Source organism: Leptonychotes weddellii, chromosome 4, assembly GCF_054177405.1.
Source record: "Leptonychotes weddellii isolate Sample4059 chromosome 4, ASM5417740v2, whole genome shotgun sequence".
Classification (NCBI taxonomy): Eukaryota; Metazoa; Chordata; class Mammalia; order Carnivora; family Phocidae; genus Leptonychotes; species Leptonychotes weddellii.
The window spans coordinates 29,728,103-29,752,082 of record NC_138372.1 but is presented as its reverse complement, the minus strand read 5'-3'; the positions used below and the strand labels follow the sequence as shown (position 1 = coordinate 29,752,082).

The window sequence follows — 23,980 nt, the reverse complement described above, 5'->3', positions numbered from 1 at the left end:
CAGGAAGTGGGGGTGTTGAGGTGGGGAGTGAGAAGCCCTGGGTCCTCCCTCGCCCTCACCCTTGCCTCGCCGCGTGACCCTCTGTCAACCACTTCCCCTTGCTGGGGCTCAGTTTCCACATCTGTCACACCAGAGGCCTGACTAGATCTCTGAGGTCAGGCAGGAGGTCTTTTCAGAGGGAAGCATCTCCTGGAAGATAGTCGAGGACAAAGGACCACTCAGCTGGTCATCAGTTTGGGATTTACCAGTCACTGGGCCCCGTAGAAACACCCCTTCATTCCCACAACTTGCTGGGCTTCTCCACGAGCCCCGAGTGTCACCCTCAGGGGATGGGACTGGGAGGGCAGCACGGGACAGGGCCTCCAGGCGCTGGAATGGTGTTGGTCACAGAGGGCCTGCCTCCAGGCCCAATGGCTCTTCTAGCTTGGCCCTGTCCTCTGCCAGCCTCCTGTGATTGCTGTTTCTGACTTTTTACTGAGTCCTGGGCCCCAGCAAGGGTCTGAGCAGATGCTCCACGATTCTCAGTGCAAATACAGTCTTGTGGAAAACCCACAGCCAACGTGGGCCTCTCTCAGCTCCCCGCTGGGTCCACTTGGAGCCCTGGGCCATGCGTTAGCCCTTTCATTCACCAGACCCAGGAGGAGCTGCTTTGGCCATCCAAAGTTCCAGAACTGTTTATAGGACGTCTCCCTCGGGACGGCACGTTCTGACGTCAACACGAACTCCTTTCTGCAAGTGTCAGTTCCTAACATATCACAGCCCCAGCTCTACGATGTAAGGACATCTGTGGCTAGGAGGAGATCTAGGGAGCCAAGAAGAGCCCAGGAGTTGCCTAGGTAAATGAGCGAGACGGATGGCATCCATCTGTGCTTCCTGGCACTCTGGGGATGGTGGGAGTCCAAAGGAGGGGGCAGGATAGGGCACATGGACTCCAAATATGAGGTTCTTTACCCATGAGCTGGAGTCCCATTGGATCAGCATGGCTTTCCAGCTGGTCCTGATGTGGCCTTGCCCCCCCCCCCCCGCCCCCCGTTGCCAGCCTCAAAGCGCAGGTTCCCTCCTGTCCCAGCTTCAGCCTCACCGCCTGGCTTGTGCAGTTCCAATCCTACTGGATCATTTCATGTCTCTGTGTCTTTAATGGGACCACCCCTTCCTCTCTCCTCTCCCCTCCCATCTCCAACTTAGTCCTTCTCACCAGCTCTCCGAGGAGTCCCCATTTGATGTCACTTCTTCCAAGACGCCTCCCCTGATCTCTCCCATCTCCCTGGGCATCCTGTCTCTTACACATTTCTCTTATTCCATGTCACCCCACTTTCCAGCTCTTTGGGTACATGTCTGCATGGCTCCTTGAGCACCAGGACTGTGTCTTGGTGGCATCTGTCTCAGCCTGGGCGCAAGGCTCAGAGGTGGTGGATTTGTTTCTGAGGAAAAGAATACCCCCAGATCCTGTTACCAAGGTTCAGAGGCCGCTGGAGAGTTGAGAGAGAGCAGGGCAAGCTTGGCTGAGGCCCTGGTTCTTCCACAAACAGTCCGTGCCTTCTTAGGTGGCACCTGTCCCTAGCTGGGCTTCGGTTTCGGGCTTTGGTTTCCCCTCCGAACAATGGGCTCATGTCTTGGGTCTTTCAAAAGCTGACATTTTGTGGTGTTTCTGGGATATTCCGTATGTAAGGCTGCTTTTGTAGACCTCCCCAGGTCACCAACCCCAGGGCTTTCATCAGGATCCTTCCTTTCATTCACTGACCCATTTCATCAACCCTCCCAGTGTCGGCCCAGGACCAGGCTGATTCGGGTCCTGGAGGCCCAGGGAGTGATCAGACTCAGGCCCTTCCCTAGAGAGGTCCTAACCCAGTTAGGAAGACAGACACACTGACAGCATCATGCTGAGCATATAGCGCGATGAGAGCGTGGAGGAGGTGCTCAGAAGGGACATCCTGGTGGGAGTGGGCCTGAGGGACCCAGGGCAGCATAATTCACAAGTGAGCACAATGCATATAAGCCACTGGACGTGGCCAATGTCATGAACAGAAGATGTAGCCTCAGCTGCCCCACTGTGCGAGGGTATGTAAGTGTGTGTGCCTGGGCGTGTCCATGTGGGAGAGGGAGAGAGCCCACAGAAGGGCTGAGAGGAGAGAGGGCCTCGCCTGACAGACTTATATCCCCAAGGCCCTTGGGAAAGAGCTCTCCAATTAAAGTCCTGGCTGGTGGGGGCTGGGCTTCCTTGATTATGTAATAGCCAGGAAATGTCATCTGGGAGAGCCTTGGAGGAAGGACAGATGCGTCTGAACCGTGCTCCATTCCCAGAGGTGAGCTGGGAGCAGACTTGTAAATGAACCAATTTGCAAATAGTCAGAAAGAACATCCAAGCCCCAGCAGCCGGTCCACATCGGGAGGAGGCGGCCCCCAGTCCCAAAGCCGTGGCAATGGGATCCGCGTGCCAGGGACCCAAGGTCTCCCGGCTCCTCCATCACTCGGGTCCCCCCAGCTGTTAGGGTGGTCTCTGGGGAGGGGTGGACCAGGACAGGCCAGCTCAGCACGGCGCTGGCGCAGAGGACGTGTGCGAGGCGAGCTGTGTCCGGAAAGAGGACAGCAAGAGGTGCTTTGTCTCCCGTGGCCCCTACAACCAAGGCCAGGGTCAGACGGGAGCACCCTTGTATTGCTGGCTGGGGAGACGGCATATCACCTTTTAGTTCAACCGTGAGTTGCCCTGTTCCCAAGAAACAGCCCTTGAAGCCCATTGACAAAACACACATGCGTTCTCAGCTTCTGGGGGAGGGGAAGGGCTTCTGAGTGACGGACTTTGAGCCTCATTTTCCTCATCGGGGAAACGGGAATAATAGTAGCACCACTTTTATTGTGAGGATGACATACACCTGAAATGTGTAGGCTGGAGCTGGGCGCATAGTAAACACTTACTAATCGGTACTTGTGATTACATCCATAAAAGGTAAACTTCCATGAGGATTTGTCCTTTTTGACGTATATTCCACGTGCTGTTTAAAAAGGTTTGGGGTGCCCTGCCGGGGCACAGAGCCATTTCTGGACAGAAGGCGAGTTGTGGCTTGAGCGCCGGCAGAGGAGACACCCCTTTCCCCAGGTTGGGACAGAGACAGCCCGCAGTTAGCCCAAGGAGAAGCTGGTGGAAGAGGGTCTTGGCTCCTCCAAGGAGCCAGGCCAAGCCGGGCTCTGTGACTAGGCTGAGAACCTGGAAATTGCCTGCCTGGGTGTCGCTGAGTGCCACCAGGCCTTTCCACTGTTCTGGAACTTTGAGTGACACCCAGCTGGGCTCGGAATTTGGCTGAAGGGAATTTGAGGAGGAGGCCAAGGCCAGAGTGACCCCTTTGTCACTGTGGACATGTTCTGTGCTGAGGGGAGCTGGGGGCCTTGGCACCTTGGCCCGAGAGGAGTGGCCCAGCCTCAGGCTTGCCCCCAAAGCTGGCCCGCAGAGAAATGACGGTGTCCTGGCTGGGGCTGTCGACCTCTGTATGTGACAGCCAGTGTCTCTTAGAAGGGGGCTCCATGGTCCTGGCCCATCTTCCTTCACAGCACGGTCCAGATGTGGTTGCCACGGGTAGGAGGCATAGGGCCCAGCCCATGGAGAGAGTGGCTGGCAAGGGCCAGACTCTCAGTGAAGTGACCTGGGCCTGAAGTTCTGATGGGGACAGCAAGACTGGCCTCAGGTCAGACCCCCAGAGAGATGCCCTGCCCCCCATGGGCACTACAGTAAGACCAGGGTGGGTGAGCCTAGGCAAGCCCAGGGCACCCATAGTGCATGTGGTTTATGGTGAGAAAGTTGATTCTAGTCCTAGCTGGGTTTCCCACATCCTCCCAGGCCTGGGCAGGATGAGCTCAGTGATGAGCAGGGCTGAACTCAGGAGCTGGGCACTGAGCCTGGAGTTGAGTGGAGCTGGGGGTAAGGAGTGGCTCACCTGGTCTGCCCAATATCAGTGGAACCCCAGCTACACATCACTGCCTGTGGGCTACTCAGCTCCCTTCTGTTCCAGGGGTACAGATTGTCCTCCCAGCCCCTCCCCAAATGCGTGCAGCTGGTCTGTGGACCACTAGGGTGACGGGGTGCGGGGTGGGGGGAAGACAAGCTGCTTCCACTGCAGGTACAAGGCCCTGGGCACCCAGCTGGGGAAACAGGTTCTGACCTTCTGTGTTCGGCAGCCGCCATGGTGCTATGGAATGAGTGTGGCACTGGGGTCCTGACAAATGAGTCCAAATCAGGCTCTGCCTCATTCTGCTCTGTGACCCTGGGCAGAGACCTTGGCCTCCGGAAGCTCTGCTCCCTGAGCCACAAAATGGGGTGGGTCCCAGAAGGCTCTCATCATGGTAACACTAGGACCCCCCAGAATGGGATGCATGTCACGGGAGTGGGGGAGTGGCTTTGGGGAGGTGACAGAATGGAAATGGAAGAAGGAAAAATATTCTCACAGTCTCAGGGCGCCTCCATGATGAGGGTCTTTAACATTCCAAATGCCCAGTCATGATGTGAGCTCCTCTAACCAGGATCCTCGCGGTCCATCCCCAGCAGAGCATCTTCTCCCTGGGCCCTGGGTCCCACGCTGCAAACACCTAACCCTGTGCCTGGAAATACCACTCCCCCTGGTTGTTGTCGTTTCTCTGTCTTGATCGCCAGACCCTGATCCCATGAATCCGTCTCTCTCTGGAAATCTGGCCAGGGCAGTAGGGAGTGGGGAGCCGGGAGCAGACTCTAGGATGAGCTGGCTCAGAAACATGATGCTCCCACCTCTACTTCCCTCATCTTTGAGATTAAGGATGGGCTCTTGGCTGGAGGGTGGTCACAATCTGAGCAAGCACAAAGCCTGGGCAGCCAGAGCCTTGGCAGCCCTTGGAACCTGGCCTCAAGGGGGTGGGGCAGTAGTCACAGCCACCGTAACCAAGAGACATGCCATGCTCAGGCCCCTGGGGCTAGGGTTTCTCTCCAAAGGGTGCTTAGATGGGTGGGGGATGGGTGGGAGACAGTGGTCTGGCTCGACGGAACAGGGCTTGCTGTGTGGTTGTGGCTCCAGGGAAGACGTGAGTGGGTGGAGAGGAGCAGAAGCAGGGGGCCACCCTGGGAAGAGGAAATGGACAAGGCCACATCTCTAGGCCCACAGGAATTCCAAGCCCCTGGCCTAGAGCAGCTCAGCTAATTACAGTTTCTCCTAGTTGGTGGGAATGAGATTCCTAAGAGAGTGCCAGGCTTGGTCAGGACTGGCGAAGGAGGGCGAGGTTGAGCTGGGGAGCGAGGGCTCTGGTGGCCAGCTGCCTAACGTATCGTCATAAGCAGGGCCCCGCGAAGGGCCGCCGGCCGGCCTCTCCGGAGCAGAGCATCCAGGTCCCAGTGGCCCCGGAGTGCAGCAGACGCAGATGCCTGCCAGGAACAGGCTGTGGGGATCGCAGGGAGTAAACAACAGAGGAGAATCGCCTTGCAAACCACACTCAATGGAAATCTCCCCCACAGCCACATCGCAAAAGGCAACCAAAATATTTATTCTGAGTAGCAGTTTTCAGAATTGCTCTTTGGAAGGCAACACAGTCTGTCCGACTTCCCAGGCAGTCCAGTGCAGATGGGGCACACCCTGCCCTCACCCCACTAAAGCCAAGAGCCCATTAGATGGGGACTCAGGTCAAGTTCAGCCTTTGCGGAGTCCTGGCCCATCCTTTCAACATGGTCCAGGGGAGAGTAGAATTGTCGTAGGCCCATCTGGAAACCACAGGCTCCTTGTCTCAGTGACCTGTCACCACTCGGCTAGAACTGCCCTCTCTGTGGACACACCTAAGTGCCCAACACGTGGGGAAGCAAACCCATCAGCCAACCTTGTGTCACTGCAGAATCGGCAGCCAGCAGCCAATGTCGCATGTCACCCAGATACTGAACCCTAGCTGGGAGGTTCTCACACATTCCTGTCCTTCTGAACCCATGGCCAACACAAATTCTTAGAAATAAGACCTAGAGTTTATCTTTCTAGAAAGGACTTCTAGCTTTGACAGGCTCAGCGGATGTTTGTCAAGGCTTTCCTAGCCAGGAACAGCAGTCCAGGCTCTTTAGCTTGTTTTGTCTCATGATTCCTCATGGCAGCCTTTGAGGTAGACGTCACCTCCCCATTTTATAGAGGAGGAAAGGTAAGCCCAGAGAAGCTAAGGAACCAGCTCAGCGCCACACAGTGAGTGTGTGGCAGAGCCTAGACTAGAGCTCAGTTCTTTAACACCCTATTCTAGTGTTCCTTATCTTCCATCACTCCATTGTTTTTCCCCATCATTGGGTATTCATGTCATGAGGATTAGATAGGATGGCATTGTGAGGCATGTTCAAGTAATGCAGGGATCCCCATGCATGCTTATTTTGGTTACTACTATTCTTCCAAGAGATTGTTTATTTAGTACTATGGGATGACTTCGGACCTGGATGTAGTAGGCAACATTCTTTCAAATGCAAGGGACAGAAACTGAATTCTATCTGGCTCAAGAAAAGAGACAGTGAGGGAGGGGAGGAGAGAGATCGAGCTTTGTCTTAGGGCCTCATTTTACTGGGATGGATGAGTGGGCGGACTTCAGGTATGGCTAAATCCAGGAAGTGATACAATGTCATCAAGTTATTAGACTCTTGTTTTCCCTACATGTTTTATTTTTACACTTTTTTGTATTGACCTTGGTCTCGTCTACTGCCTTTGGGCTTCTGCCATACAACATGACACACTAGCTCCCCAAAGTGGAGAAGGACCGTGGGCCCCTGATGGCGCCTGGCCTTCACCATCCCAGCTAGGGACCTCAGATAGAAAAGCACCCTTTCCTCCCAGCTGTTAAAGTGAGAAGAATCCCAGGAAGGTGCTCTAACGAGTCCAGGGACTATAGTGTTTGGCCAAACAAGTGACCATAGGCAAATTGGTGGGGTCTTATGATGGAAAACCCCACCAGGATCATGACTGGAGTTGGGAAGGCAGTTCCCCGAGGAGCTCTTATCAGGAGAAAGGGAAGAAAGGATACTGGATAGACAGAAAGCAATACTGCCCATTACTCTAGGATTGGAAGAAAGAGCTGAGTTAATAATAAATCAAAATGTAAGTCATTCTATATTGGCACATCCTTTCAGTCTTACAGATTCAGAAACTGAGGCTCAGAAGCATTATGTGACCTTGTCATGCTCTCACAATGAATTCCGAGACACCCGAGGCTGGAGTCTGAGTCCCCTGCTGGGGGAGGAGATTGAGGTTACAGTGACCCTCCCAGCCATCTTCTGCCTCGCTCCAGGTCTCTCAGAGAGTGCTAGGAAAAGCCTGGGGGTCAGCAGCTACGGTGGCAGGATCTGGGGATTCAGTGGTGAGGGAAACATACAGGTCGCCCTAATTGTGGAGTTTATATTTCGGTGAGGAAGCTAGTCCTCAGACCAAAAAAAAAAAAAAGCACACAGAAAAAGAAGTTACAAATGTTGATACTTTGGGGGCTCTAAAGATGAAGTATGTGGTATATATAGAGAGTGTCCACAGAGAGAGTAAGCGGAGGGGGTGCACACAGCAGGCAGAGAGTGTACACAGATATACAAAGAGTGTGCAGAGACAGCATATACGTACAGGTATACGGAGAGGATGCAGAGAGTATATACAGGTTTCGTCAGGGGCCAGGGAGAGCTTTCTTGAGGAGGTGATGTGCAAAGTGAAATTGCAAGTTTGGAGAGGAGTTAACTAGGTAAGGAGGGCTTGTACAGGAAAAGCATTCCCAGCAAGTGACACAGCATGTGCAAAGGCCCTGAGGCATAGGAGACTAAAAGGATACCCCTGCGCCTCAGGTGGAATGATAGGGAGATGAGACAGGTGGGGCCACTGAAGGAGGCCATGGGGACCACGCAAAGAAATTTGGTCTTTGTCTCAAGGGCAGAAGACAATCATTGAGAAGATTTAAGTGGGACAGCCTGAGGCTTGTGGGCACCTGGGTTAAAGCCTAGAGTAGAGATCATTTGCGGTGCTCATGAGGGAACAGGGATGCCCATGGGAGGATGGGTTCTGTCAGTGAGAAGCCAACAGAAGTCTCACAGGGGGGTTACTCATGCCCAGAACTGCAAGAATTCTGCATGGTTGACAATTGGGTGCAGAAGGACCAGTGGTGGGGTGGGGGTGGGAGGGTCTCCGTTCTGTTCCAGTAGGGTGGGTTAAAGATGAGCTGTTTTATTCACCAGCCCCTTAGGGCTTTTCCTCTGAGGGCGTCCACTGGGAATCTCCAGGATGTCTAATTATCAGTGTTTTCCCAACATATTTGACCATGACACACTAGCTGTGTCATGAGAAAGACCATGGGCAAAGGCACTCCTCAGGGGTGCTTGAGAAGTGAGTGGATCTGATCCCAGTGGAAAGCCTCTATCCTGGTGCCTGTGGCCAGGCCGGCCCGGGATGAGACTGCACATAGGTTAAGAGGCTGTTACGAGAAACCTGTCAAGATGGGATCTACTGCAGACATTTCGGAGCGGTCGCGGGTACAGGACGGGGAGGAAGCTCCCACCTTCTCTGGCCTGGTTCTGATACCTTCCTTTCCTTTTCTCTCTGGTTCCTGCCCTGAGCATTCCATGTCCTCAGAATACCCCAGCCTCAAACTCAGCATCCTCACAGGCTGTAAGCATACGTCCCATCAGACAGGATAGCGTCACCAGGATAAGTCCCATCAATGTGAAGGCCTACCCTTGTGTCCAGGACACAGTGGCCTGCGTGAGGAATGGGGCAAAGCAAGGGGGAGGGAATGCCTCCTTCCTCCGCCCTTTGATTTGTTTAATGATCATGTAACAAACGTCAGGCTCTGGACTAGACGCAGGGGACAGACTCGGCGCCAGCCTTCCTGACGTTGAGCTGGGCTTATATCTGGGTGGCCTTCATTCCTCCTGACGGACCACCTTTGGGGAGGGCCGGAGGGGCCCGGTGTCGGAGGCACATGGTTCGGGATGCAGCTGTGCGCCCCTGGGAATGTCCCATGGGTGCCCCGCACCTGGGGTTCCTTCTCTGTAGAGGAGAAGCAACTCCACCTTCTGCACGGGCTAGGTGAGGGCTCAGGGGGGCCAGGCACCCGGCATGTTCTCATCTCCTCTCCTCCCCACCAGGATTTGACCAGGCAGCTTCTGAGAGTTCAACTTTTCCTGAACCAAGTTTTCTATACCCTCTCTCTCCTCCAACTCAGCGCCACACGCAAACCTGAGGTACTGGGATGTAGGGAGTCCTCAGAAAACACCCTGCCAGATAAACCTTCAACTCTGAGGAGCTAACCCAGCTTTTTTTTTTTTTTTTTAATGCTCAGTTAAACCGGGCACGGGCTCAGGGTTTCGGGCGTGCTCCGAGCATTGAGGGATAGTGTGAGCAGCCCCCGGTGACTGTGTGACAGAAAAGGCTGTGGTCTGGTGCCCGGCTATCCGGAGCCCCCCAGCCCTCCTGAGCCTCAGTTTCCCCTCCTGTGAAGTGGGTGTGATAACTCTTTCCTCCCACGGTGGCCAGAAGGGTTGAGTGAGGTACAGAAGCAATTAGGAACGGGACACAGCTACACCTAAAATGTCCGCCTCCCCGAAGCGTCTTGGCATCTTCTCTTCGAGTACTCTCAGGCCTCTGGGGAAGCTGGCATCCCCCCCGGCTCCTTCCACTGCCACCACCCGTCTGGCCCCTGGGAGACCCCGGCCATGTCTGTCCCAGCTGTTCGGCTCCAAGTGTCCTGTGGTGAGAGCATCAGGCCTGTTGTTCTGCGAAGTCTCTTTCTCAGGCTGGGTCCCTGGGGAGGGGGCTGAGCCCTGTTTGGTGTGGGGAGAAGGCAGGGGCTGGGGACGGGAGGGCGGGAAAGGGCCAGCCTGGGAGAAGTCGGGTGAATGCTGTGTCGGGTTTTTCAAATAACTCCATGTCCACAAAGCTAGAAATGCTGTCTGGCCTTACATATTTTATATGTGTGTGTGTTCCCAGTACATTTCCTTCTAATTTTTAAAACCATACGTAACGTCAGGGACATTTAATCCATATGGTTCTGATTCCTTAACACTTAAATCATCCAAATGTTGTTTTGTAGGATCTATTTGCAAATCTCTTTACATAAGCTTTTAACTCCTTCTTTCTCGAGGGGATCGAGGTAGGGATTCTGGGAGAGGGCTCTCTCCCCTTGGGGATCTCCCCTACCCACCCAAAGTGGTCAGAAGTCTTGAGCGCCTCTGCTCTGGGACACCAGCTGTTTAGGTGTCACCCCCTGCCCTCAGGGCCAGGGGGGAGCCTGGGGAGAGAGGAAGAAAGACAGACTGGGGTCCATCCCCGACCTCCACCACTTCTTGGCTGTGTGCCCAGCCTCCACTTAACTTCAGCAAAGTCTTGACGCCTCACCTATAGAAAGGGATAAGTGATAAATATCTCAGAGGGGTGTTGGCGGAATCAAGCAAGGGGATGCAGAAAGCCCACAGCCCAGAGAACTTGCCTGGTCAGCACAGGGCAGTGCCGAGGTAGGAGGAGGCCACGGTGGGCTGCAGGGTCCTTTTGAGGAATCGTGAGATGACAGCACCAGGTGGGGAAGCCGAGCCCCAAGAAGTGAAAGGGATCCTGCCCATGGGACTGGGAACTGAGGCAAGGATGGAGCAGTGACCTCCATGGCCAGGAGGGTGGGAGGTGAATGGCCTGATGTCAGGAGATGCGTGGCCCAGTGCTCAGGTGGGGGTCTGGGAGGGGGTGGCACCCCCAGCACGTCCTGTGTTTGCTACCTGCCCCGTGTGCCAGGGAAACAGAGGAGGGCCCCATGGGACCAGACGGGCCGTGGAGGGGAGGGAACAAGGAAGGTGGCTCTCCCAGATTTGAGGGGCCTGGATTTGGCACAAGGAAGCCATCCATACTTATCCATCGGAGCACATGCTCCAAAGCCCCTCACAGGCTTTCCCACCTGTGGGCACAAGCCCAACTGTTTAGCCCAGAGTTAGGGCCCAACCACCCTGACACACACGTGGAAGGCCCCCGTTCTCCTGCCTCCCTTCGGGCCATTCCCAAACATTCAGCGCTCTTTCAGCCTTTCGTTTCTTCACGTTTCCCGGGCCTCAGTGGCCTTTTCCACTAATAAACACCTACCCAATCTTCAAAGTCCAACTCAACTGGCACCTGCTCTGAGAAGCCTTTCCAGAAGGTCTTGCCAACAGCGGACCCTTCCTGTGCTCTTTGCTAGGCCCGGTCTCCTGGGGCTGTACTTCTCTGTGATGCATCTTCAGGACCTGTGCTGGGAGCTGGGGGTGTGGGGATGGCTAAGAGGCATTCCTAACCAAGAGGCCCTCCCGTTCTGGTGGAGGCAGACCCACACGGGATCCACCAGCTTTGTGGGAAGGCAAAATGGAAACCGAAGCCGGCACCACCAGGAACCCACGGCTGTTGGAGGTGAGGCAGGAGACCAGTAAGGAGGACGCAGATGTCCTGGGATAGCCCAGCTCTTGGGGACCTCCCTGGGGCAGGGGTCCAGGGCCAGCTCTGTTCTGGATACCACCAGTGTCTGTACCCCTAGAACAGGATTTGTTTCTCTGGCAAATGCAGACAGAGTGAATCCCAGACAGAGCCGAGTCTCTGGGACGGAAGAGCAGATGCCCAGTCTAAAATTAGGCTGCTGACTGCAACTTCATCTAGCTGCGGGAAGTGATCTGCTTCTTACACCTGCCATTGTATAGCAGAGGCAGAGCGGGGCCCCTGCCTCCCTGCAGAGGCAGGCTGAGCGGTGGTGTGACACCCAGCCAGGGGGGCCCAGCACTACATGGCCTTTCCTGCTCTTTCTCCGGTTCACGCCTACAGATCCCCTGAGAGCCCCCACCCCCGCCTCCACCCAGCCCTCAAGAGCCGGGTCTATCTGACTTTGGCATTGAAGGCTTCCCCTGGAAGGTTAAATAACCTGTCCGGTATCATCCCCACCAGTGAGTGTCCAAGCGGGTCCAGAGTCCAACTACAAATTCAGGCAGCAAGACAATAGGCCCCCCAGGAATGATACAAATGGGAGTTAGGGGGCATCTGGCGGAAGCTGAGGAGGGTAGTAATCCAGGAAAATCTCTTCCTGCCTCTTCTCTGGCTGCTATCCCCTCCTCCACCCAGGTATCCTCTGACTCTCTCATTGCTGGCCCAAGCTAGGTCCTGCTCTCTGAGGAGAGGGTATGCATCAGAGGCCTGCTGTGGGGGTCAGGCCCAAGGCCATCACCTTCATTTATTTCTCCTGAGCCACACTTCTCACAATGGTCTACAAGGCCCCAAGGAATATGCCTGACACATCCTCACCTCAGAGCCTTTGCTCTGGCTGTTGTCTTTGCCTACGAAGGTCCTCCCCCAATATCTGCATGACTCAACTCTTCACCTGTTTCAAGCCATTGCTCAAATGCTGCCTTCTCAACAAAGCTTTCTCTAACTACTCCATTTAAATTTGTGACCCGCCTCCCACCCCTGTGTTCTGATCCCCTTACTCTGTTCTTCCTGTGCTTTCTGCAGCATATTCTTCTGGCTAACGTGTTCTATAATTCACTTATTTATTCTGTGTCTTGTTCATTGTGTGTCTCTTCCCTCTAGAATGTAAGGTCCATGGGAGTGGAGATTTTTATCCATTTTGTTCACTAATGTACACTCTGAATCCCCAGAATAGGACCTGGTCTGTAGTAGGTGTTCACTGAACATTTGTTAGACAATGTGTGTACTGGAGCAAGGTAGAGGCCCCTGGACCCAGGGCAGCATCCTTCCTCAGCCCTTCCGAGGAGGGTCCCTGCTGTTAGGACTGGCTCTAGGTCCTCTTTGGGCCTCCATTTGCTCATCTGGTACTGGGGCTGATGGTCCCTATCCTGCCTGTCCCAGAGCCTTGGAAATGACAGGGTAAGGGTGAGATTGTGCCCCATACTCTAAAGGGCTACCCAGATAGGTGTGCAGTATTTATTTGTTCAGTCAGCTTTACTGAGCACCTGTTGGGTGCTGGGGGTCCCCGGAGGGGTAACAGCTAGTGTCCATCTGCAGTGAGGCTCTCTAGGTGAGGGTGGCCAACTCTACATGCCAGGAGATGGGAAATGCCTACTCATTCTGGAGAGTTGTTGCACAAATGGGAACTCCGAGTAAGGAATGTGGGCCCCTCCTGAGGTCCAGGGAATTCGTAGGTTAGCCTTCTGTACGAGGCAGAGTTCTCTAGAGAAAGAGAACCAACGGGATAAAGGGCTGAGAACCACTAGGGCCAATGGTGCAAGTTCCAGGCTAGAAGCCAGCAGACTTGCTACTCTGAAACAGTTGGTGTTTCAGTCCGAGACCAAAGGCTGGAAAAAAAACAATGTCCCAGCATAGTCAGTTAGGCTGAGGAGTTCCCTCTTACTTTGCCTTTTTGTTCTACTCAGGTCTTTGGTGGATTGGATGAGGCCCACCACTGCTTGACTCAGTCTACAGATTTGAATGTTAATCTCATCCAGAAATACCCTCATAGACACACCCAGAAAAAATTGTGCCAAATAGCTGAGCTTCCTGTGCCCCAGTCATTCTGACAAATGAAATTGACCATCACACCCTCCTCCCCACCCCGAAACTTCTCTTGAAGTTTCTTCACCTCCAAACTCAGACCCAGCTACCAAATCCATGTGCCCACATTTCCCTCCCCAGGTCCCTGGCTCTTTCAGCCTGCCATCCTTGGGGACATCACCTCATCTCCCCAGCTCCCCTGACCCAGCCCTAAGTGGTGTCCACCAGGTGCCCTAGGACATAGTTGGGATTCTCATCCCGTCAAATTGCAGGGGAGGGGGGTTAAGAGGGGCCATTGAAGGAGATCAGCAAGAAGCCTGGGGGAGATGGCCCTCAGAGGGCGGGTTTCCAGGACAGAGGGAGCATGACTGTGTAACGTGCCTGGAGCTCCTGAGGGATCAGTGGGGACTTCATCTGCAATCCCAGGCAGAGTGACAGGTGCTGCTATGTTGTCCAGCGGTGGGAAGTATGGGAGAAGGCCTTGCAGGCGCTCTGGGTGTTGAGCAACCACTAGATGCCACGCACAGAGCCTCGGCACTCTCCCAACCTCGAGGGGGCATCAGACACAGATACTTGACTGTATTATATGAAATACTCTGGTGATGTATGCCACGCAAGTGACAGGAACATTGAGAAGGGGGCTTTTAATTCTACTGAGGGGGTGGGTTGGTTGGGAAAAAGTAAGAAGAACAGGACATTTGAAGGAGACCTAACAGGATGAGTTCACGAAATAGTCAAGGAGAATTAATAGGGGAACTGAGGGGAAGGATGGGGCAGAGAGGAGATGGAAGGGCATAGGAAAAGGTAGAAGGCACACCATGAGCAAAGGCATGGAACATGAAAATTCATACTGCGTTTAGGAAACCTGGGAGCCATCTGCTCAGGCCAGGCCCGCCCTGCAGGAGGACTTCAAGGCTGAAGGGTGGAGGTTGGAGATCTCACCCCCTGCCCTGAGAGGTCAGAAAGCCTGCAATGGAAGTGAGCCTGAACAGGGCTGGAGCAAGACCATTTCCAGATTTCTTTGTTGTTGTTAGATGGAGGCTTTAAAAGGTCCTCTACCCCATCCCACATTCATGTCTCCTCTGGTACGTTCTGTGCTGTTTGTTGCGCTGTTCACTGTTGTTGTAATTATTTTCCAAGGGTGCGAATCCTGTCTGGAACCAGCCTGTGAGATGCACAGGCTCCATCGGGCCTCATTGGTCTTGCTTTGGGACCTCTTCCCAACTGCCCACCCACCCCTTGCCCCAGGCTGGCCACAGGGCAGCAGCAGTCACTGTTGGGTACAAGTCACAAAAGGGGAGAGGGCTTTCAGGCCATCCCAGAATTCCCCTCTCCCCTTTGCTGCTCCTGAAACTCTTTCTCTTGCCTTACCTGTTACTGTTTGCCTGGTCTTCACGTTTATGGGGTATGATGACATTTTCTCCCCCCGCTTTATGAGCTATTGTCAAAGACGAAGTCTTATGCATCAGAGCGTCCCCCAAAGAGCCTGAGTGGAGGTGAGGGGGGGCTTCCTTTACTGAGCATCTACCGCATGCCAGCTTCTTTTCTTGGTGCTTACAATGTGTTTTCTCCTCTAATTTCAGCAGTTCTCATTTAATCTTTGCAATCCTTCCCTGAGATATGTTATCCTCCCCATTTTATAGCTGTGAAACCTGAGGCTTGGCGAAGTTCAGTGGCTAGCTAGTGTCAGAGTTAGGACCTGCACCCAAACCGTCCTAATCCAAGCCTGAGAAGTTGACGCACTCCTGCCGCACCTCCCATTAGCAAGTGCAAAGCCATGTGCAGAGTAAATGTTTATTGTTACTGATGATCCTGCAAGTCGGTCCCTTGGCGTGGGGAAAACCTGTCCTCAGCAGCCAGGAGAGTGCGTGGCTTGACGAATCATCTGATTTCCCGGAACCAAAGGCCCCGCCCTCCCCACCTGGGCACCCGGGAGTCCCCACCGCCCCCCTGCCAGAAATGCTGGTGAAAAGCCAGAAGGAGGCAGACACAGGACTCAGGCTAGGCCAAAGAGTCAGTGTGAAGTGTAGGAAAAGAGGCTGCTTTTGTCATTTGGGGCAAACTAGTCAGTGGGCTTGAGGCTGCCTGCCTTCTTAGAGTCGTTTACTGGATACAATGGCCAGAGGGGCTGAAGTCTGTCCTTAGCATGCTGTGGATACCTGTGACATTCTCGCCACTGAGTAAGATGTGGTTGTGCACAGAGCTGCGGGACAGAAAAGGGGCAACAGATAGAGGAATGCAATGACTACATATCATGGGGCACATGCCAGACAGTCCCTAGCGAGTGCTGGGGGTTCACTGAGAAGGAAGGAGCCAGTGCCCCCTGGGGGAACAGGGAGGCCTTCGTAAGGGCAGTGGCCTCTGAACGACCTGGAAGGCTGAAGGGGAACTGGCCAAGCAGATGCAAGTGAGGGCAATAGTACCGGGGACTGCATGTGCCAAATGCACTTGGCAGGTTCAGAAGCCATGAGCGATTCTATATGGTGGGAGCCAAGGGCAGATAAGGATGGTAGGCTTGGACAGGTAAACTGAGGTGCGGTTATAAAAGGCATTAATACACAGGGTAGTTTAGTTGGGCAGGGACCCTCTTGACTTTGTCCTAGAGAGTTCCACATGTGTGAAGAATGGATGGGTGGGAGAGGTGGGCAGGGGACCAGGGAGAAACCTGCCCTAACTGGGAGATGGTGGTGACCTGGCCTGGACAGTAGGCATGGAGAAGGGATTCTGGCTTCAGTCTTGGGGTGCTGGGTGCCCCCACTAGTGAAGGCAAACCGTTTGGGAGGAGCAGGATTCTGGGTCACAATGTGCGAACAACATAACTATTGCTGTTGTTTATTGAGCACCTACTAGGTGCTGGATACTCCATCAAGGGCTCTACTTCAGTAGCTTTTCAAAGCTTTACGGCCGCCCTTTGAGATGAAGTCAAGATCAGCGACATCACATACTATGCCCGGGGTCACACAGGAAGCGTCGGACCGCCATCTGAACCTGGGTCTGTGTAGTTTGGAGGCCCCTCTGTTACCCACAGTATCAAGGTCAGGGATGAAGTGAGTGCCCCACTGAGTCAGGAAGCTGGAAACACAGCCCCCCGGGGTTGGGGAGAGAGGTTGGGGCTGAGTCCTCTGGGACCCCAGGAGGTGATCTTCGTAAACTGTAAGAGACCCAAGTCTCTGTGCCAGGAGAGGGGTGGCTGCCTCTGTGAGAAGTGAGGGCTTAAGTTTCAAGTGTACGGATGATCTGTGGAGAGAGCACACACCACACATGCACATGCACACACACACATTGTGCACACACAAAGAGTAAAATGATGCAAAGCATCCGAGTCCAGAAAATCCTAGCCATAGGGGACCGGGTGGTGGAGAGGGGATGGCTGGTAAGTAAGTACAAGGCCTAAGCGTAAATAACCTGGAGGGCCCACAGGGTAGGTTGCTCAACCCCACTTGCAAAGCCTTCCCAAAAACACTGTGGCAGGCCCCTGCTCCTTAGGAATGACAGTGTGTTCTCAAACAGTGTCTGTAATTTGGTTGTTAGGAGTTGGAAACAAAATTTCACAGAGAGACAGCCTCCTAGATGACAGATTAGATGCCAGCCCTGCCCTCTGCTATAATCTCTTTTAGCCTGTGAAGTCTCTACAGTGTGATGTTGGCTTTACAGCAGAACCAAGCCCTGTGTGTGTGTGTGTGTATGTGTGTGTGTGTGTGTGTAGCATTTCCATGGAAACAAGCAGTCAGTGATCTAACCTGGGACACCTGGACTACAGCCTCCCTGAACTGTAGCCCCAGACGTAGAATGAATCTTATCTCCCACCTTGTGTGCCCCCCCTCGGCCCTGCCTCCAGCTTGGCAAATAGTCGTGTAGCATTTAGCAAGTTGCATGGGGATGATCTGTCTACCCGCCAGTCTCCGTCCTTGGATGGAGCTCCTAGAACACAGGTTTGTGAGTTGTATGTTCCCATAACAGGGAAGGGGCCTGATTCATGTGTGAGGAATGAAGGAATGTGGGAAGGCCCCGAGGGCCAAGCTCTGGGAATTTCTTAAAACCTGGCCCAGTTATATGCTGGGGATGGGCTGATAGGAAGGAACTGGCACCTGGCACCACCTGCCTTCCAACCTGGGATCCATCCAGCTACGGGCTGGGAAGGGTGCCCCAGGCCCCAGGGTAGGTGTGGTGGCTCACAGAGAGGAGTTGGGCTCCGTCGCTAGCCTTGAAGCAGGGCTGCCTGCCCCCATCCTGTGTCCTGAGCCCTGTGGCTGGAGTCCTAAAGCCCTTCCGGCCTCTGGGGAGAATTTGCACCAGAACTGGGGTGGGAGCTGAGTCTCCAGGTGGGGACAGGTAGCTTTGGTTGTGGGAGAAGCTGGATGAAGACTTCCAGACTGGCATTTCCTGGCCTGGAGGGTGGCCACAGAGACATGGGGCCTATGGGGCTCGTGGGGTAAAGAGCAGGATCCTTGGAGGTTCGGGGGAGTCCAGTGTGACTGTGAAATCCCTCCTTACATCACACCCTCCTCCCTTCTCCTCCAGCTTGCTAAGGTCAGCTCAGGACTGTGTGTATGGGAACTGGGGTGGGGACAATCCCAGGCTGCCTGGATGGGGCTGCACAGGATGAGTCTGGAGGGGAGGACAAATCCCAAGCCACGGAAAGTTGAAACGAAGGAGCGGTCCAAGGAAAGAGCTCCAGCGGGGGAGCCATTCCAACCATGGCACATCGGCCCAGCTTCCCGAGCAGCCAATCCAGGCTAGCTGAGAAGCCCCCCTTGTCCCCCACCTCCCAGCCTGGACCCCTGGAGCCTCAGCCACAGCTCTTTGTCGGATCATTCTGCCCCTCCTTGTATTTTTGTCTTTCAGTTTGCCCCCAAGACCATTCATTCACTTAACAAACATTTATTTGTAAACTTGTCAGTCCTGGGGGGAGAGAAGAACCAAGATGGAAGTTCCTCGTAGCTCCCCAGCTGGAGAGAGGGGAGATCTCTCCCAGCTGACTGCAGTGGGGGGAGATGGGTGCGTCTCTAAGGGCAGGAAGCACTGAGCTGCCTGTGTGTGGCAGCACGGGAAGGCACCGAGTCCACCGGGAGGTTCTAGTGGGGCAGGGTCACTCCTCAGAGCCGGGGGAGGACACTCACCATGGTGCAGGAGCAAGGCTGTCGTCGGGGCCTTTGCACAAATGACAAAAAGTCCCTCCTCAGGGCATAGGAGTTATGACAAGACATCCACTTTCTCCTGCCTGGAGTCGTTCCCACCAGGAATGGTAAGCAGGGCAGTGGGGGCAGGGCAGGAGTGGAGTGACGGGCAGGGACCTGACCCCGGGGGCACCCTGTCCCTGTTGCCCTAATCAAGGGAAGGACCTGTGTCAAGAGCAGGCTCCATTCGGGGTGTGAAGGGCCACGGGAGGAGTGGAGACCGCATTTCAGACAGAAGAAAAGTCTGCACAGACCCCAAGGAGTGAAAACTGGTGCAGCGTCGGGGAGCAGGGGGCACTGGGCAAAAGTCACGGATGGCTGGGCTGTGGGGCCTTACATGCCAGGTCAGGGAGTGTGGTCCTTCCCTCTGGGAAGAGGGCATGACCCAATTACAGCTGAGATCGGGCTCTGGGAGCTGATGGAAGACGGGGGCACTGGGGTGGTGGCGAACAACAGATCAGCTGGGAGGCTTGGCGAACGGCTGGCAGGTGTGCAATTGTGCATGAGAGTGCGCAGGCCCCGTGGCCTGCAGCTATCCCACCTCCCTTCGCGCCCTGTAGGCCCTGGGGCTATGGCTTCCTCCTTGCCCCCCAAGTCCCCCACCCCCACTGGCACCTAGGAGTGTGGGGCCCCTTTGGAAGTTGGGGCTCCCTCCATTAAAGCTGGTGATCTGGAAGGGGTTTGCTTGTTCTGACCTGGCTTTGGAGGGAGGGTGGAGCCTCTGCTGGAAGCTGTTGTATGGAGAAGGCACAGAAATCCCCAGGGCCACTATGTCCCCTGGACCCAGGTGGCCTCTGGTCAGAAGGAACCCACTCCCTTTGATAGACAGGGCCTTGAACTTGAGGGCATCACTTTGGAGCCAGATGAAACCTGGGGCCTTCTTGGAGGCCCTCCCTTGTCAATGTAATGGTCAGTCACCTTGTGGGTCCTTGAGCTTTCATGACCTGGAGGATGCCTCCCTCAGTTGGCACCCTGGGCACTGAGGTTGTCCCGCTGTAGTCCTGACTTTGGCCCCCGTCCCTGTAACCTCCTGAGGCTGTTCCGGGCCAGCAGAAGCTAGGCTAGAGTCAGCCAAACCCGGGGTCAGCGCTGGTTGCTCAGACTGGAAACTGGGCAAATCACCTGACTTGTCTGAGCCTCGGGGTGCAAGAATCTGTAAAATACAGATTCCGGTGAGGTCTCCAGGCCCCCTGCCATTCTGCTCCCCTGAGAAGCAGGCCGGTGGGGGCCTGAGTGGGGGCTGGCCCAAGTGTGCTGGGGCCTGGCCAAAGCCTGGATCAGTGTGATTCAGGTCCCAAGTCCAGCAGCAGCTTCTGGTAAAGTCAGGCCGTTGGGAAGCCCCGGGGTGTCCCCCCACCCCCACCCCAGGTTGGAGCCCAGGGAGGCCGCCCCCCTCCCGCCAGGCCCGCCCCGCCCAGCGCTCAGTAGGGCGTCTTCCCGCCTTCGGAGGCACGGGCTTCTCGGAGCGGGGCTGGCACCGGGGAGCGAGGCGGGGAGCGCGCACCTTGGGGACGACGATGGACGCCCGCCGGGCCGGGTGCGGCCGAGGCGGGGCGCCAAGAGGCAGGGCCCCGGGCGGCGGCGACCGGGGCTTCCCTGACTGCCCTCCCCGGAGGGCCCGGGAGGAAATGACAGCGCGGGAGCCGGGGCGGGCGCGGAGGGAGGGGCGGCGCCTGGAGTGACACGGCCTGTCACCGAGGCGGCCGCCACGCAGACCCTCCCGCGGCCGCCGTGAGCCGGGGATTCCCCAGGCGCAGACCCTCCGCGGCCGCCGCCCGCCCGCCCGCCGCGCCCGGGCCCAGGGGACCCCGGCCGCGGGGGGTGGGGGGCGGGATCCCAGAGCGGCTGGCAGCGGGGCCCGGGCACGCCGAGGCCGAGCGGGCCGGAGAGGCGCCCCGGGCGGGCGCCGGGGTCTCCCGGGCTGGGCGACAGGAAACTCTGGGGAGTGAATGGAAAGAAGTGGGTGGTCCGGCCCCTGCGACTTCCCCTGACATCACTGCCCAAATAAGGAGCTTCCAAGCGGCCGCGGGGCGGCCCAGAGCCGCGCCCGCCGCCGGCGCCCGCCCGCCAGCCCGCCCCGCGCCCACCCCGCGCCGCGTGGGCCGCCTGCGAGCGCCCGGGGCACCGCCGGGCGGAGCCGAGCCGGGCGGAGCCGAGCGAGCGGGCGCTGCCGAGCCGCGCGGAGGCCGGGCGCGCAGCCCAGCGCAGCCCAGTGCAGCCCGGCGCAGCCCAGCCCGGAGCAGCGGAGCCGCGGCCGCCCGGCAGGTAAGCAGCGAGCGCCCCGCGCGCCGCGCCGCGGCCTGGCAGCCCCGGGGCCGCCGCACCGCCGAGCGGCGAGCAGCCCCGGGCCGGCGGCGGGCAGCGGACGGACTGGCGGGCGCCGCGCCGGTGGGAGAGGGCTGGGCGCGGGCGCGTGTGCCGGAGCGCGCCGGTGCCAACTCCCGGCACCTCTGGGACTCCGGCGAGGCCTGGGGTTGCCTGGTGCACGCGCTCTCCGCCTGTGTTTCCCAGACGCTACTTCTGTCACCGCCCTGGGTGACACAGGCGTTCCCGCTTTCACACTTCTCTCGCACACTCGCGCCTGGCACAGTCCCGCTCGCCGCTGGCATGCGCAGCCCCCGGTGCCCTGGGCAGACCCTCACCCCGCCACGCCTCTCCGGCCTGGCGCTCCCTTTCCCGGCGGGCCCATGCACACCGGTGGGGACTGCTGAAGGGCTTTTGGCAGCCCTGGCCGCCCTTCCCCCTGGAGGCGGTGGCAGCTTCAGACTGTCACTGCCGACCAGCCTGGTGTTCCTCGGGCTTCCTGGGAGTGAGTGAAACAACGTAGCTCTGGCTCTTCCCGCCCCCCTTGCAGAATGGCACCTGGCACAGGGGGTACAACCTCGGAGGAGGGAGGGGGCTGTCTCTGGCATGGTCGGAGGGTGTGGTGACTGGCAGGGAGCTACTCCCAGCCTCCCCGCCTGGGTGTTTCCAGAGCGGCTCCTACTCCATAGGCATTTCTCCCGGTACCCTCCCCTGCCCTCTCCTCAACCAATGCAGCGTGCCAGGAGTGGTGTCGGCTGCAGAACAGGTGCAGGTGGTGTCGGCCACTGCACCTTGCAGGGGGCTCTGCTCAGTGGCTACAATTGCTTATCTATAAAATAGATAATGTATTCATTGATGGTTTGATCAAGGACACAGCGGAAACTGATAAAGTCAAGTTAGGAGCCCATCACTTAGTGGCTCTGGGCAGAGTCTATAATTTCTTTCAGCTGCATTTTATCATCTGTAAAATGGGGCTGAGGGTCCGCAGATGAGTGTTGTCAGGGCGAATTGAGATCATTTAAGTGGAAAAAAAAAAAAAAAGCCCTATGCATGTGCCGCTTACTGTGGCTTGGATGATTCTGGGCTGGTATCTGCCATGGCTCTGCTCTGTGATTTAGGGCGATTGAGTGTCATTTCTGTTCAGTCATCTGCAAGAAAGGGGCACTAATAAGTGTCCTGTGCCTGCTAGCAGAGGCCCCAAAGCGTGTTCTTTGGAACATTAGTTCTGAAAGCGCGTGCCATGAGTAAAGGTTTCCCTGTTCTAGTAAGTCTGGCAAATCCTGCAAGGTCTTTATCATCCTGCTGGCCAGTTACAATCCATATTGGCAAATTAAAGGTTCTGAGAAGTACTGCAATAAAAGAACCTGTTTAACATTGTCAAGCCCAGAATTTTCCCAGTGGACCCTATAGCCCTTTTCAAGTTACACGTGCTTGCGCTCCTAGGAAACAGTGCTTCTGAGGCTACCAGCAGTGATGATGTGGTGGTGTGGATTTGCAACCAAACTTTGGGAGTGAAGTTCTAATTACCTTCTTGAATGAAGAGGAGGCAGAAGCTCAGAGTTGTTCAGTGGCTTCTCTGAGGTCACACAACTAAACAGCAGCCCAAGATAGTGGTAAAACAGGAACCAGACTCCTCATCCAGTGCTCTCACCCCATTCAGTTATATCCAGAAGTTGATCATTCTCTTCTGGAACCAGTTTTGTTGTTTTGTATGGACACTCTGCAGAATATATTTGACAAACACGAAGATTGAAATGATTTATTGTCGAATGAATCAAAAGATGATTGGGTAGCTACTGTGGGTCATTTGTTTTGGGGATGTTAGCATGTAAAGATGTAGAACCTCTGGTGAAGAGTAATGGAAGCAGAGTCATCACACACACACACACACACACACACACGTGTGCATTGACTCCTACACACTCACCCATCAATTTCTAAGCACAAGTCCCTCTCTCCCTGCATACACACATGCTCACACACTCGATCCTGTGTACTCATTCACACATAGATCCCACACCTACACACACCCTCCTACATATGCACACTCTCACTCACCTGCTTCTATACACACACACCCCCACTCCTATACACACGGTCACACACATCCATCCTGTTGTGCTACAGCCAGGAGGCACCCGTAGCAATGGGCATGTCCCCTTGTCCCCACCTCCCCAGAGCTGGTGGGGGTGCCTGGCACCAGCTCCCCCAGATGAGTACTAAGCATATAGGAAGCCCTTGCAGGGCCCATCTGATGTTTGCGTTTCCCCAGCGTGGTTCCATTTCTCCCATCTTCTGCCATACTGATCCCCCCACCTTTTTTTTTTTTTTTTTGGTCAGATATCATTTGGTCACACATGATGTGACTGACAGTTCTGGCTTCTGTGTTGTTTGTTTTAATCAACTGTCACAGCTCTGTTAGGGCAAAGACTTTGTGTCACTTGTTTGATTGGAATCCCCAGCTCCTAGCAGAAAGCCTGGCACCGAGGAGGGGTTCAGTGTGCATTTATTGAATGAGTGAGTGAGTGAGTGAGTGAGCAAGCAAGGGACTGCAGGCTGCTGGCTGGGGAGGGGGGGGACTGTGACCCAGGCCAACATCCAGGGGGGACTTGCTGAACATATTTCCTAAGTGCCTGCTGGGTCCCAGGCCCCTTTCTAGGGCTGACAGCACCGAAAACCATTTAATCCTCTATTCGTGGAGACTGTATTCCAGCGGGGAGAGAGCGAATGACTAGTAATGGACAGGATAAGGGTAAATAGTGATACACACCAATGGAAGTGTGACTTGTTAGGGAGGAACAGGTGAAGCTAAAGTTGGGGTCCAGGGAGTCCTCTCGTGAGGAGTTGGCATTTATCCCGAGATCTGAATGATGAAACAGTGACAGCCATGCCAAGTTTTGGAGAAGGAGTACCCCGAGCAGAAGAACATCAGGTACAAAGGCCCTACATCATGAAGGACCTAGGCTCAGGGCCCGTGGAGAAGCCACGCTGGCCGCTCCCTGCTGCGTCCCTTACCAGCGCCCCTTGGAGGGGGCAGTGGCTGGTGCCTGA

At 55.7% G+C, this 23,980-nt stretch overlaps 1 protein-coding gene across 7 annotated transcripts in view; it reads left to right on the top strand.

The window, feature by feature from the left end:
- Window positions 1-23,980, top strand: part of HIVEP3 (HIVEP zinc finger 3) — a 435,370-nt gene that overhangs the window by 296,442 nt on the left and 114,948 nt on the right. Inside the window, exon 1 of one of the 7 annotated variants that reach the window (XM_081818225.1) lies at window positions 20,767-20,890. The exons of the other annotated variants lie outside the window; for them this stretch is intronic. The gene's annotated coding sequence lies outside the window, so the exon portion shown is untranslated. Of the gene's footprint in view, window positions 1-20,766; window positions 20,891-23,980 lie in introns of those variants that run through there. 7 annotated transcript variants of the gene reach the window in all.